The sequence below is a fragment of the Schistocerca cancellata genome, chromosome 7 (genome assembly GCF_023864275.1).
Source record: "Schistocerca cancellata isolate TAMUIC-IGC-003103 chromosome 7, iqSchCanc2.1, whole genome shotgun sequence".
Taxonomy (NCBI): Eukaryota; Metazoa; Arthropoda; class Insecta; order Orthoptera; family Acrididae; genus Schistocerca; species Schistocerca cancellata.
This window is the reverse complement of record NC_064632.1, coordinates 577,926,917-577,939,667: the sequence shown is the minus strand read 5'-3', so window position 1 is coordinate 577,939,667 and position 12,751 is coordinate 577,926,917. Positions and strand designations below refer to the sequence as shown.

The 12,751-nt window shown below is 45.3% G+C and overlaps 1 protein-coding gene across 1 annotated transcript in view; it reads right to left on the bottom strand.

The window, feature by feature from the left end:
• Positions 1–12,751, bottom strand: part of LOC126091853 (eukaryotic translation initiation factor 2A) — a 189,465-nt gene that overhangs the window by 59,253 nt on the left and 117,461 nt on the right. The gene's annotated exons all lie outside the window — the stretch shown is intronic.

Below are 12,751 nucleotides of genomic sequence, written 5' to 3'. Positions count from 1 at the left end.
TCCCTCATGCATTCGAGTCTTAACTTTTTAACAGAAAGCAGACATTCACAGAGTCATACTGTGTCCCAGAAGTGAAATTAACTTCGGAATGCCTTCTTCCATGAAGAAGGCATACAAAAACTTGTGCCACACTACGACAAGAGCCTACAAAATTTCAGGAGCTATGTAGAAAAGTAGTTTAACAGTTGCAGATTTTTGTACAATAAATATTTTTTCTGTATCTGTACACGTTTGTTTTATATAACCAAAGGGAACTTACTTTGTTGATGACCCTCGTATTTCTAGTATTCTTTTTGATTGTGCTTATCTGTGACTTCATGCCTCCTCTATGCCATCTCAAGTAGAGGTGAGTAGCAATATATCCTTTCTACATAATTGTTGTTATTCCATTGTTGGGAATGTAGTAAACACAGATAAAATGCATGCTGTATCAATGACGAGTTTATGATATACAAACATTTTCATTGCTTGGTTTGTTCTTTTTGTTTAAGTTACTCTCAAGAATAGAACAGGCAGTGGAAGCAAGGCACGAAAAGAAAGAAATGCAGTGAATGAAATTGCATTAGTTTCATGTTCCCTGGACCATTTGCACAGTAAATCATGATGAAGTGGAATAAGTCATTTTATATTCAGATCAGGAACTTTTTTGTAAATATAGCTGCATATTGATTATTTATAGGTTTTATTTCATTTTTATTTTAGTGACATAAAAGAAAAGTGTCCACCCATCACCTCTTACACATTACAATAATAGAAATTCTTTTAAGGAATATGAGGAGTTGTCAAGGAGAAACTTTTTCAGCTTTTTTTCAAATTCTCCATTGCTATCTGTCATACATTTTACATCACTGGATAAGTGACAAAAATTTTTTGGCTTCACCACTGAACACTCCTATTGTGCTAAAGACAACCTTAATGTGGAGTAATGACTTTTTTCCCTTCTCGAATTGTAATTACGTACACCATTGTTCCTTTTCAACCGCAGTGGGTTATTTACAACAAAATTCGTAAGGCAACAAATGTACTGAGAAGCAGTAGCAAAAATGCCTAACACCTCAAACAGATGCCTTCAAGATGACTGTGGGTGAGCACCACATACCAGTCTTACAACACATTTTTGGGCAAGGTAGAATTCCTTTTTAAACATGAATTACCCCAGAACAATATTCCATATGAAATTATTGAATGAAAAAATGAAAAATATTGCAACTTACTGATTTCTCTCTCCCCAAGTTCTGAAATGATCCTAAGTCTAAGTACAAATGTGGTTGAAATAAGTTGGATTGATTACAACACTAGTAACATCTGCAAAAACAACTAATTTTCATTGTTTTACATTAGACAGAAGATCAGTTTTATTTATAGGAGGAACAATAGTAGATGTAATGCAATCCTGGATTTTCTATTCTTTAATAGCAGACCTAAGACTGAGCCTCGGGAACCACCATACACGATTTCTCCCCAGTCGGAATAGCGTTCACTGACTACATTGGCTGAATTACTAATTTATTATTCTTTTGGTTAGATACGACACCAACGCACTGGATGGCTATACCATCAATCCCAAAAAACTTTTTTATCTGTAATTCACAAAAACGCCTTAGACAGATAGCAGAAAATACCATCTGGGACTATTTTGTCATTTAATGCCTTCAATATTTAGTGAGTGCCCATGTAAATGGTGGTCTCAGTAGAGCAACTCTTCTTAAACCTAAACTGTTGCCTCTTATGAGTCCTCAGTCTTCTGACAGGTTTGATGCAGCCCACCATGAATTCCTCTTCTATGCCAACCCCTTCATCTCAGAGTAGCACTTGCAAACCTATACCCTCAATTATTTGCAAGATGTATTCCAATCTCTGTCCTCCCCTTCACCCTCTACAGCTTCCTCTAGAAAGCTGGAAATTATTCATTGATGTCTTAACAGATATCGTATCACCCTAACCTATCTTCCTATCAGCATTATCCAAGTACGCCTTTCCTTGTCGATTCTGTGTACAACCCCTTCATTTCTTACATAATTTTCAACATTCTTTTGTAGCAACAAATCTCAAATGCTTTGATTCTCTTCTGCTCCAGTTTTCTCACAGTCTATGTTTCAGTATCATACAATGTTGTGCTCCAAACATACATTCTCGAAAGTTTCTTGCTCAAATTAAGGCCTGTGTTTGATATTAGAAGACTTCTCTTGGCCAGGAATGTCCTCTGTCCTCGTGCTAGTCTGCTTTTTATGTCATCCGGACTTCATCCATCACAAGTTAAGTTATCTTGATGCCTAGGCACCACCAGTTCCAATGTTAAGTTTCTTGCTGACCTAATTTCTGCTACTTCTCATTACTTCTATCTTTTTTCAGTTTACTCTCAATTCATATTTCATACTCGATCTTCCACTGTTTCATATTCCGTACTCATTAGACTGTTAATTCCATTCGACCAATACCACAACTTCAATGGTCATTAGCGCCCGCACTACTCTAAGAATGCACCGCGAGGCACAAGTTGACAACAACAACTAAAAGGGAAAACACGATAAAAGACAGACTGACAGGCATAGGATTAAAAAACAGCATCATCAAATGTCCTTAGCGAGGTTTGTCAAATTGATAAAACGAAGAACACGAGCAGCTGCTCGTGGGTCATCCGCTAAAATGGCATCGAAAGTATTTGGCAGGTTAAGATCTAGGCGCAGTGTGTTATGATCTGGACAGGACATTAAAATGTGTCTAACCGTCAGCAAGTGCCCACATGGGCAGAACGGCGCCGGCGCAGCCGTCAGCAGATGGCGATGGCTGAACCGGCAGTGTCCAATTCTTAACCGGGCTAAAACGACCTCCTCCCGCTGAGAAGGGCGTGAGGAGGACGTCCAAGCCACGGGAAGAGGTTTTAAGGCCCGAAGCTTGTTGTCGGTAAGTGCAGCCCAATCGGCATGCCACAGCGATAAAATGCGCCGACAAATGACCCTGCTAAAATCGGACGAAGGGACACAACAAGAAGCTGTCCGAGGCTGGAGGACCGCAGCCTTGGCCGCGGCATCTGCAGCTTCGTTCCCAGGGATACCGACGTGGCCAGGAACCCACATAAAGCTAACCGGAGAACCGACGTCCACCAGCTGCTGAAGAGAGCGTTGGATCCGGTGTACGAAAGGGTGAACCGGGTACGGATCACTGAGGCTCTGGATGGCGCTCAGGGAATCTGAGCAGATGACATAAGCAGAATGTCGGTGGCGGCAGATGTAAAGAACAGCCTGGTAGAGGGCAAAGAGCTCAGCTGTGAAGACCGAACAATGGCCATGGAGCCGGTATTTGAAACTTTGTGCCTCGACAATAAAGGAACACCCGCCCCCGTCATTGGTCTTAGAACCATCTGTATAAATGAAAGTCATGTTGATGAACTTCGAACGAAGTTCCAGAAAACGGGAGTGGTAGACCGAACCGGGGGTGACCTCTTTTGGGAGCGAGCTGAGGTCAAGGTGAACGCGGACCTGAGCCTGGAGCCAAGGTGGCGTGTGGCTCTCGCCCACTCGAAAGGTTGCAGGGAGTGAAAAATTAAGGTGTTGAAGGAGGCGACGAAAGCGAACTCCAGGGGGTAGCAGGGCAGAGACATACAACCCGTATTGACGGTCAAGAGAGTCGTCAAAAAAGGAACGATAAGACGGATGGTCGGGCATTGACAGTAGCCGACAGGCATACCGACAAAGCAGTATATCGCGCCGGTAGGTGAGTGGCAATTCACCAGCGTCAGCATGAAGACTCTCTACGGGACTAGTATAAAATGCTCCGATCGCAAGTCGTAAACCCCGATGTTGTATGGAGTTGAGGCGGCGTAAGATGGATGGCCGTGCAGAGGAGTATACGAAGCTCCCATAATCCAGCTTGGAGCGGACGATCGACCGATATAGACGAAGTAGGACGGTTCGATCCGCTCCCCACGACATACCACTGAGAACACGGAGGACATTTAAAGAACGGGTACAACGGGCGGCCAAATATGACACATGTGGAGACCAGCTAAGTTTCCTGTCAAATGTAAGGCCTAAAAATTTGGTTGTCTCCACGATTGGGAGAGCAACGGGACCGAGTCGTAAGGACGGTGGGAGAAACTCTTTGTAGCGCCAGAAGTTAATACAGACCGTCTTCTCGGCAGAAAAACGGAAGCCATTGGCGACACTCCAGGAGTAAAGACGGTCAAGAGAACGCTGAAGACAGCGCTCCAGGACACGTGTACACTGCGCGCTGCAATAGATGGTAAAATCGTCCACGAAAAGGGAGCCTGATACATCAGCTGGGAGGCAATCCATTATTGGATTGATCGCGATGGCGAAGAGAGCGACTCTCAAAACTGAGCCCTGTGGCACCCCACTCTCCTGGCGAAAGGTGTCGGACAGGACAGAACCCACACGTACCCTGAACTGTCGATCCATTAAAAAGGAACGAATAAAAAGAGGGAGGCGACCGCGAAGGCCCCATGTATGCATGGTGCGGAGAATGCCCGCCCTCCAACAGGTGTCGTAAGCCTTCTCCAAATCAAAGAACACAGCCGCGGTCGGGCGCTTCCGCAAGAAGTTATTCATAATGAAGGTCGACAAGGTAACCAGATGGTCAACAGCAGAGCGGCGCCTACGAAATCCACATTGTACATTGGTAAGTAGGCGTCGGGACTCGAGCAGCCAAACCAATCGAGAGTTAACCATTCGCTCCATCACTTTACAGACACAGCTGGTAGGCGAGATAGGTCGATAACTGGAAGGCAAGTGCTTGTCCTTCCCCGGCTTAGGAATCGGGACAACAATAGACTCGCGCCAGCATGCGGGAACATGTCCCTCAATCCAGATGCGATTGTATGTACGAAGAAGAAAACCTTTACCCGCAGGAGAAAGGTTCTTCAGCATCCGAATATGAATAGAATCTGGCCCTGGAGCGGAGGACCGTGATCGGCCAAGTGCGTTTTCGAGTTCCCGCAAGGTGAATGGGGCATTATAACTTTCACAATTCGAGGAGCGGAAGTTAGGTGGCCTAGCCTCCTCTGCCTGTTTGCGGGGGAGGAAGGCAGGGTGGTAATGAGCGGAGCTCGAAACCTCTGCGAAAAAGCGGCCGAAGGCATTGGAGACAGCCTCAGGGGCCACAAGGACGTCATTCGCGACCTTCAAGCCAGAAACTGGTGAGTGGACCTTAGTGCCAGATAGCCGGTGCAGGCTACCCCAGACAACAGAAGAAGGAGTAAAACTGTTGAAGGTGCTTGTGAAAGCAGCCCAGCTGGCTTTCTTGCTTTCTTTGATAATACGACGACACTGAGCACGTAACCGTTTATAATTGATACAATTCGCCACTGTAGGGTGGCGTTTAAATGTGCGTAAAGCACGTTGACGAGCACGTAAAGCGTCTCTACATGCTGCGGTCCACCAGGGGACCGGTACGCGACGTGGAGAAGAAGTAGGGTGAGGGATGGAATATTCAGCAGCAGCGAGAATGACTTCCGTGAGGTGTGCGACCTGACGGTCGCAGCTTGTGAAGGTTTGATCCTGAAAGGTCACCCTGGAAGAGAAGAGCCCCCAGTCTGCCTTGGAGATGGTCCAATTAGAGGAGCACGGAGAGGGGGTATGCTGCAGGAGATGGATAACACACGGGAAGTGGTCGCTCGAATATGTATCAGAAAGTGCATACCACTCAAACCGGCGTGCAAGTTGGGGAGTACATATAGAGAGGTCTAAATGGGAATAGGTGTGAGATGTGTCCGAAAGAAAAGTAGGGGCGCCAGTATTGAGGCAGACAAGATTGAGCTGGTTGAAAAGGTCTGCTAACAAGGAGCCCCTCGGGCAGGATGCTGGAGAGCCCCAAAGGGGATGGTGGGCATTGAAGTCTCCAGTTAACAAAAATGGTGCAGGTAGCTGAGCAATAAGTTGCATCATGTCTGCCTTGGTAACGGCAGATGATGGAGTGTAAACGGTACAAAAGGAAAACGTAAAAGTGGGGAGAGTAATGCGGATGGCAACTGCCTGCAGGCCGGTGTGCAACGTGATGGGATCGTAGTAAATATCATCCCGGACCAGCAACATAACCCCTCCACGAGCTGGGATACCTACCACAGGGGGTAGGTCAAAACGCACACAGGTGTAGTGTGCCAAGGCAATTTGATCGCATGGGCGTAGCTTCGTTTCCTGGAGGGCTACGACGAGCGGACGGTGCAAGCGGAGCAGCAACTTCAAGTCCTCTCGGTTGGAGCGAATGCTGCGAATATTCCAGTGAATAAGTGCCATCGTAAGAAAAGGAAGATGATAGAAGGGGTCACCTCGAAGGCCGCTTAGGGCCTGGCTTCGAGCGAGCACTGCCGCCGCTATCAGTAGGCGGACAGTCATCGTCCATTGGGTCTATAGGTTCATCGGCCATCTCGGGAGGATGGCCGGGAGGGGGAGCTTCCTCCGCCGGTGAACGGCCAGATGTACGGCTACCAGCGGTGCAGCCAGGCGAAACGGATGACGGCCTGGGGCGGCAACCGCTGGGTGGCGCAGGAGAAGAAATGCGCCGTGGCGGAGGAGGAGAACTGTGCTTCCTATGAGCCTTTTTGGAAGGACGTTTGGTGGAAGTACCGGTCGAAGGCTGAGAGGTCGAGGTACGTAGGAAGTCTGCACGGGATGGTTCCTTCTTGAAGGCCCGTGCATCTGACTTCGAGGTCTTCGACTTAGCAGAAGCTGATGAAGGGGCTGGTGTCTGTGGGGTGATGGGAGGAAGAGGAGACGTCGACCGCGCGATCTTAGCACTGGCCGAACGGACGACCGTGGTGCTGAAGGTCAGATCGCATGTCTGGGTTGCTACCTCCCTGGTAGTCCGAGGAGAGACGAGGACAGTACTGTATTTCCCCGCTGGGAGCAGCGTGGGCTTCCTACTAGCCAATAGCTTGCGAGCAGCCGAGGTGGACACTTTCTCTTTGACCCGAATTTCTTGGATACAGCGTTCTTCCTTATAGACAGGACAGTCGCGGGAGGATGCGGCATGGTCACCCTGACAGTTCACACAACGAGGAGACGGAGGTGGGCAGTCACCCTCATGGGCATCCCTGCCACAAGTGACACATTTAGCCGCATTGGAACAAGACTGTCGAGTGTGATTGAAACGCTGACACTGGTAGCAGCGCGTAGGTGTCAGGACATAGGGGCGAACAGAAATAACCTCGTAGCCCGCCTTGATGCGCGATGGCAGCTTAACACTATCGAAGGTCAAGAAAAGTGTCCGGGTCGGTACAAGGTCATTGTTGACCTTTTTCATGACCCTATGGACAGCCGTCACGCCCTGCTCAGCGAGGAAAGATTGAAGCTCCTCGTCAGTCAATCCGTCGAGGGAGCTAGTATAGACTACACCACGAGACGAATTCAAAGTTCGGTGGGCCTCCACCCGGACAGGGAACGTGTACAGGAGTGTGGCCCGAAGCAGTTTTTGTGCCTGAAAGGCACTCTCAGTTTCTAGTAATAAGGTACCGTTACGCAACCTGGTACAAGATTTGACAGATCCGGCTATGGCATCTACACCCTTCTGAATAACGAAAGGGTTGACAGAGGAAAAATCCTTTCCGTCCTCAGATCGAGAAACGACGAGGAACTGTGGGGCAGGCGGTAGTACTTTTGTCACTGTTGGCTGGTCACGTTTCTGTTTTTGGGCAGAAGTCGAGAGAGATGGAGTAGAATCCATTGCGGAGGAATCCCCCATGATTGCCAGCGTCTCCGATGGCGCGCTCCTTCCTTGTGGGGACCCTCTCAGAGGGCACTCCCGCCTTAGGTGAATGTTTACATCTCAGGTCACACCTCCCGAGAAACAGACGGAGGGACCAATCGGCATGGTCAGAAGGTATCAGCTCAGGCAATCACCCCTCCCCGGGCCTGGCCTTTACCAGGGGGTACGCGCGTGCCTTACATGTCTACCCAGGGCGGGGACTTACGCGTTACCCCGTCACCGGCTACGCGTGCAAACGCGTGGGTCGGCCTTCAGGCACGCACAGGGAGGAAGGAAGAAGAGGAAAAAGAAGAGAGAGGGAGAAAGAGGACAGACTGTCTCAAACGCCGAGGCGGAGACCAGAGAAGGCAAGGAGAAGAAGGCAATGAGAAGGCAAGGAGAAGAAGGCAATGAGAAGGCAAGGAGAAGAAGGCAAGGAGAAGGCAAGGAGAAGAAGGCAATGAGAAGGCAAGGAGAAGAAGGCAATGAGAAGGCAAGGAGAAGTCAAGGGAAAGAGTAAGGAAGACAGTGAGGTGGAGAAGAGCAAAGAAAGGAACCAACAAAAGGAAGGAAGAAACGAGAAGTGAAAAACCAAAAAGACCACAATAATAGGTCGAGGAACCGTCCGTCTCCGGACGCAGGCGCAAACTACCCCCGTGAGGGGGATGGACTCCTTTTAGTCGCCTCTTACGACAGGCAGGAATACCTCGGGCCTATTCTAATCCCCGGACCCGCAGGGGGGGCTAAGGATTGCAATGTCATCAGGGAATCTTATCACCGATATCCCTTCAGCTTGAATTTTAATGCCACCCCTGAACCTTTCTTTTACTTTCACCATTGTTTCTTCGATGTATAAATTGAACAGTAGGGGTGAAAGACTGTATCTTGTCTTACAGCCTTTTCAATTCAAACACTTCATTCTCGGTCTTCCAGTCTTGTTGTGTATTGCATATTATCTGTCTTTCCCTATAGCTTAACTCTAATTTTCTCATTATTTCAAGCATTTTGCACTATTTTACATTGTTAAATGCTTTTCCCAGAACAACAAATCCTATGAACGTGTCTTGATTTTTCTTAAGTCTTGCTTCCATAATCAACTGCAACATCAGAGCTGCCTCTATGGTGCCTTCATCTTCCTCCCGACTACTCCTGAACAGTCCATTAAGGCCCAACGGTACAGACAGGCCGCCGCGTCATCCTCAGTCCAAAGGCGTCACTGGATGCATATATGGTGGGGCTTGTAGTCAGCACACTGCTCTCCCAGCTGTATGTCAGTTTCCAAGAATGGAGTCGCTACTTCTCAATCGAGTAGCTCCTGTTTGCCTCACAAGGGCTGAGTGCACCACGCTTGCCAACAGCACTTGGCAGATCGGACGGTCAACCATCCGTGTGCTAGCCCATCCCAATAGCGCTTAACTTCGGTGATCTAACGGGAACCGGTGTTACCATTGCGGCAAGGCCATTGGCTTCCCTGAAGCCAAAATGGTCACCATCCAACAGATTCTGTTTTCTTTTCCACTCATCTGTATAATGTTCACGTCAGCAACTTGGACATATGAGCTGTTAAGCTGATTGCGTGATAATCCTCACACTTCTCAGCTCTTTTTATCTTCAGAACGGGGGGATGATGTTTTTTGAATGTCTGACAGTATACAGCCGGTCTCAAAAATTCTACATACCAAAGTGAATAGTCGTTTTGTTCCCACTTTCACCAATGATTTTAGTTAGAAATTCCAATTGAATTATATCCATCCCTTCTGCCTTATTTGATCTCAGGTCTTATAAAGTTCTTTTAAATTCTCATTCTAATATTGGAATCCCATCTTTTCCCTATTGACTCTTGTTTCCCCTCTCCCTATCGCATTGCCAGACACGTCCTTCCCCACATAGAGGCCTTCAATGTATTCTTTCCACCTACCCACTCCCTCCTCTGCATTTAACAGTGGAATTCCAACTGAACTCTTGATGTTGCCGCCCTTGTTCTTAATTTCACCGAAGGTTGTTTAGACTTTTCTATATGCCAAGCCAATCCTTCCGACAATCCTTTCTTTTTCAACTTCTTTACATTTTCCATTCAGCCATTCCACCTTAGCTTCCCTGCACTTCCTATTTATTTCGTTCTTAAGTGACTTGTATTTCCGTATTCCTTAACTTCCTTAAACATTTTTGTACTTCCTTCTTTCATCAATCAATTGAAGTACCTTTGTTTTCCTTACCAACTTTTGTGATTGCTCTTCTTAGTGTGATACTATTCAGTACCACAGTATCGACAGCCTCTGAGAACTTCAAGCATATCTCATCATTCCCTCATATTTCCATATCCCACTACTCAGCACATTGATTCTGCCTGACTTGTCTAATCACTATCATTACTAAATTGTGATTTGAATCTCTATCTGCTCCTGGGTACACCTTACAATCCAATATCTGATATCAGAATCTCTTCTCAACCATGATGTCCCAACTGAAATCTTCCGCATCTCCAGGATTTTTACAAGTATACATCCTCCTCTTGTGCTTCCTGAACAGGGTTTTTAGTATTACTGCCAGAAATTTATTAAAGAACTTTTTGTCTTTCTCCTCTCTCACTCCTACTACCAAGCCCATATTCCCCCTTAATCCTTCCTTCCAGCCCTCCTCCTACGACCGCATTCCAATGACTATTATATTTTCATCTCCCTTAATCTACTTCATTACCCGTTCAATACCCTCATATAATTTCTTTACCTCTTCATCTTCAGCTTGCAACATTGGCATGCATACATGAACTATTGTAGTCTGTGTTGATCTGCTGTTGAATATGATGAGAACAACACTATCACTGAATTATTCTCAGTACCTACCTCTCTGCCCTAATTTCCCATTCATAATGAATCCTACTCCCACAATACGATTTTCTGCTGCTGGTGGTATTACCCTGTACTCACCTGACCAGAAATCTTTGTGTTCTTTCTGATAAATTAAGTCTTAGCATTTCTCTTTTTCGTTTTTCTAGCTTACCTATCATGTTCAAACTTCTAACGTTCCACACCTTGACTCTTAGAACTTTATCCTTTCCTTGGTTATTCAATCTTTTCTCGTGGTGACCTCCCCCCTTGGTAGTCCTAGTCCCTTCCCAGAGATCAAAATGGGGGACTAGTCTGGAATCTTTAGCCCATAGAGAGATCGTCATATCACTTTGTCAATTACAGGCCGCATGTCCTATGGATACAAATTATTTGACATTAATGCAGCAGTTTCCACTGCCTTTTTTATTCTCATGACTTAAATCATTGCTGATCCTTGCACCTTTTAAGGGCAGTTTCCCACCCCAAGTACAGGAGTGTGTCCTGAAACTCCATCCACTCCTCCACCCTCTTTCACAAGGCCATTGGCAGAATGGAGGTGACTTTTTGTGCTGTAAGTCTTCAGACACCATTGCTGATGATTTTTACACAAAATTTAAGCAGTGGCGGGGTTTGAACCAGGGACCTAGGATGTTCTTAATTGCTAGTCAAAGATGCTACCCATAGACCATGGTTGCAACTGTGATTTGAGGAAAATATTATTGTTGCTCAGATAAGATGGTACACAACAATATATGACTTTCTCAAGAGTTTTGGAAAATGACGTCAGTAGTGAGCAAATTGGTGTGAAAGTGTTTACAAATATATCTGCACAGGTTTTGGATAAAATAAAATAATATTTTAATTATGTTTGTAATGTAAAAAAAGCTTCTGTATAACTTAATTTACATAATGTCATTTCGTAAATTGATCCAAGGTAAAATAAATAGCACTATTAACAGCACTGCTGGTCTTCAGATCGCACAGGCAGTGATAGAAATAGCCATTTGTGTATCATGCAAGCATTGACCTGTAAGTGGTTCTTTCTTTCAGTTACATTTAATCTTGTCAGATACACAAGGGGAAAGCAGTTGTGCTCTAGTACTTCTTAACACCATCTATGCAGAATATATTGCATATTGATCTACATGTCATCATACGTTGTGGGGCAATGGGCAACAATTTTTACAATATCAGAAATGTGGCCACCTCCATCTAATACGAGGATGCAGATAGCGTTTTCCTGATAATGAGTATGCTAGGTAAAATTTACTAGGGGAGGGGAGGGAGGGAAGAGAGAGAGAGAGAGAGAGAGAGAGAGAGAGAGAGAGAGAGAGAGAGAGAGAGAAAATATAAATGCCCCACGATGACAAGTTGATTAGAAATAGTACATTTGCTCAAACTGACATGCAGTTAAAAACTGGTGACAGTTTTTTCAAAGGAACCATTGTAGCATCCACCATAGGCATTTCAAGGAAACCATGGAAAAGGTACATCAAAAAGGACCAGGGGGATATGAACTCCTGTCCTGAATGAGAATTCAGTGTTTTAATCACTGGACCATTTGCTGAATCAGAATTTTCTGTTGTTTCTAGTGGAGTACTGTGTGAAAGTGCTGTGGATACACTGCTGTATGGGAATGCTATCCAGTTGTTTCACCTCTACAATATTAAGTGCTCCTGTGAAATGAAGCAGTTCGATAGAGCTTTATCACCATACCTCTTCTAAAAACAATAGTGATATTTTTTAAAAAATATTTATTGCCTGACACAAGTGCATAAGCTGTTTCAACTGTAGAAAATTGTCACCTTCAGATAAATATGCAGCAATGTGTTTTTAAGTCTTGAAGTCAATGCAGGATCCTCAATAAGACTAAAGCCATCATGCTGCACACTTATATTAAAATGGTTCTGTGGTTCACTTGAAAGTGGTCTTATTAGAATATACTTTGATTGTGCCATGATGTATGTATTTTTGTAAACAAATATCAGTCACAGGTCTCTTCATATAGTTGTGATGTCAAATTTAATAAAACTGGGTATTTTGCCAGACGTTTTTTCACTTTCAGATTCGGAATTAATGTTATTTTGACACGTCAATATTTTAGGATGCTCTAATTTGCATAATTCACTATTTTTATTCACTAACACGACTGTTTAACTGCCAAGTATCACATATCCACATTCAAGTTATCAAGAGTAAATATCTTTTTTTATTTGTCACAGACT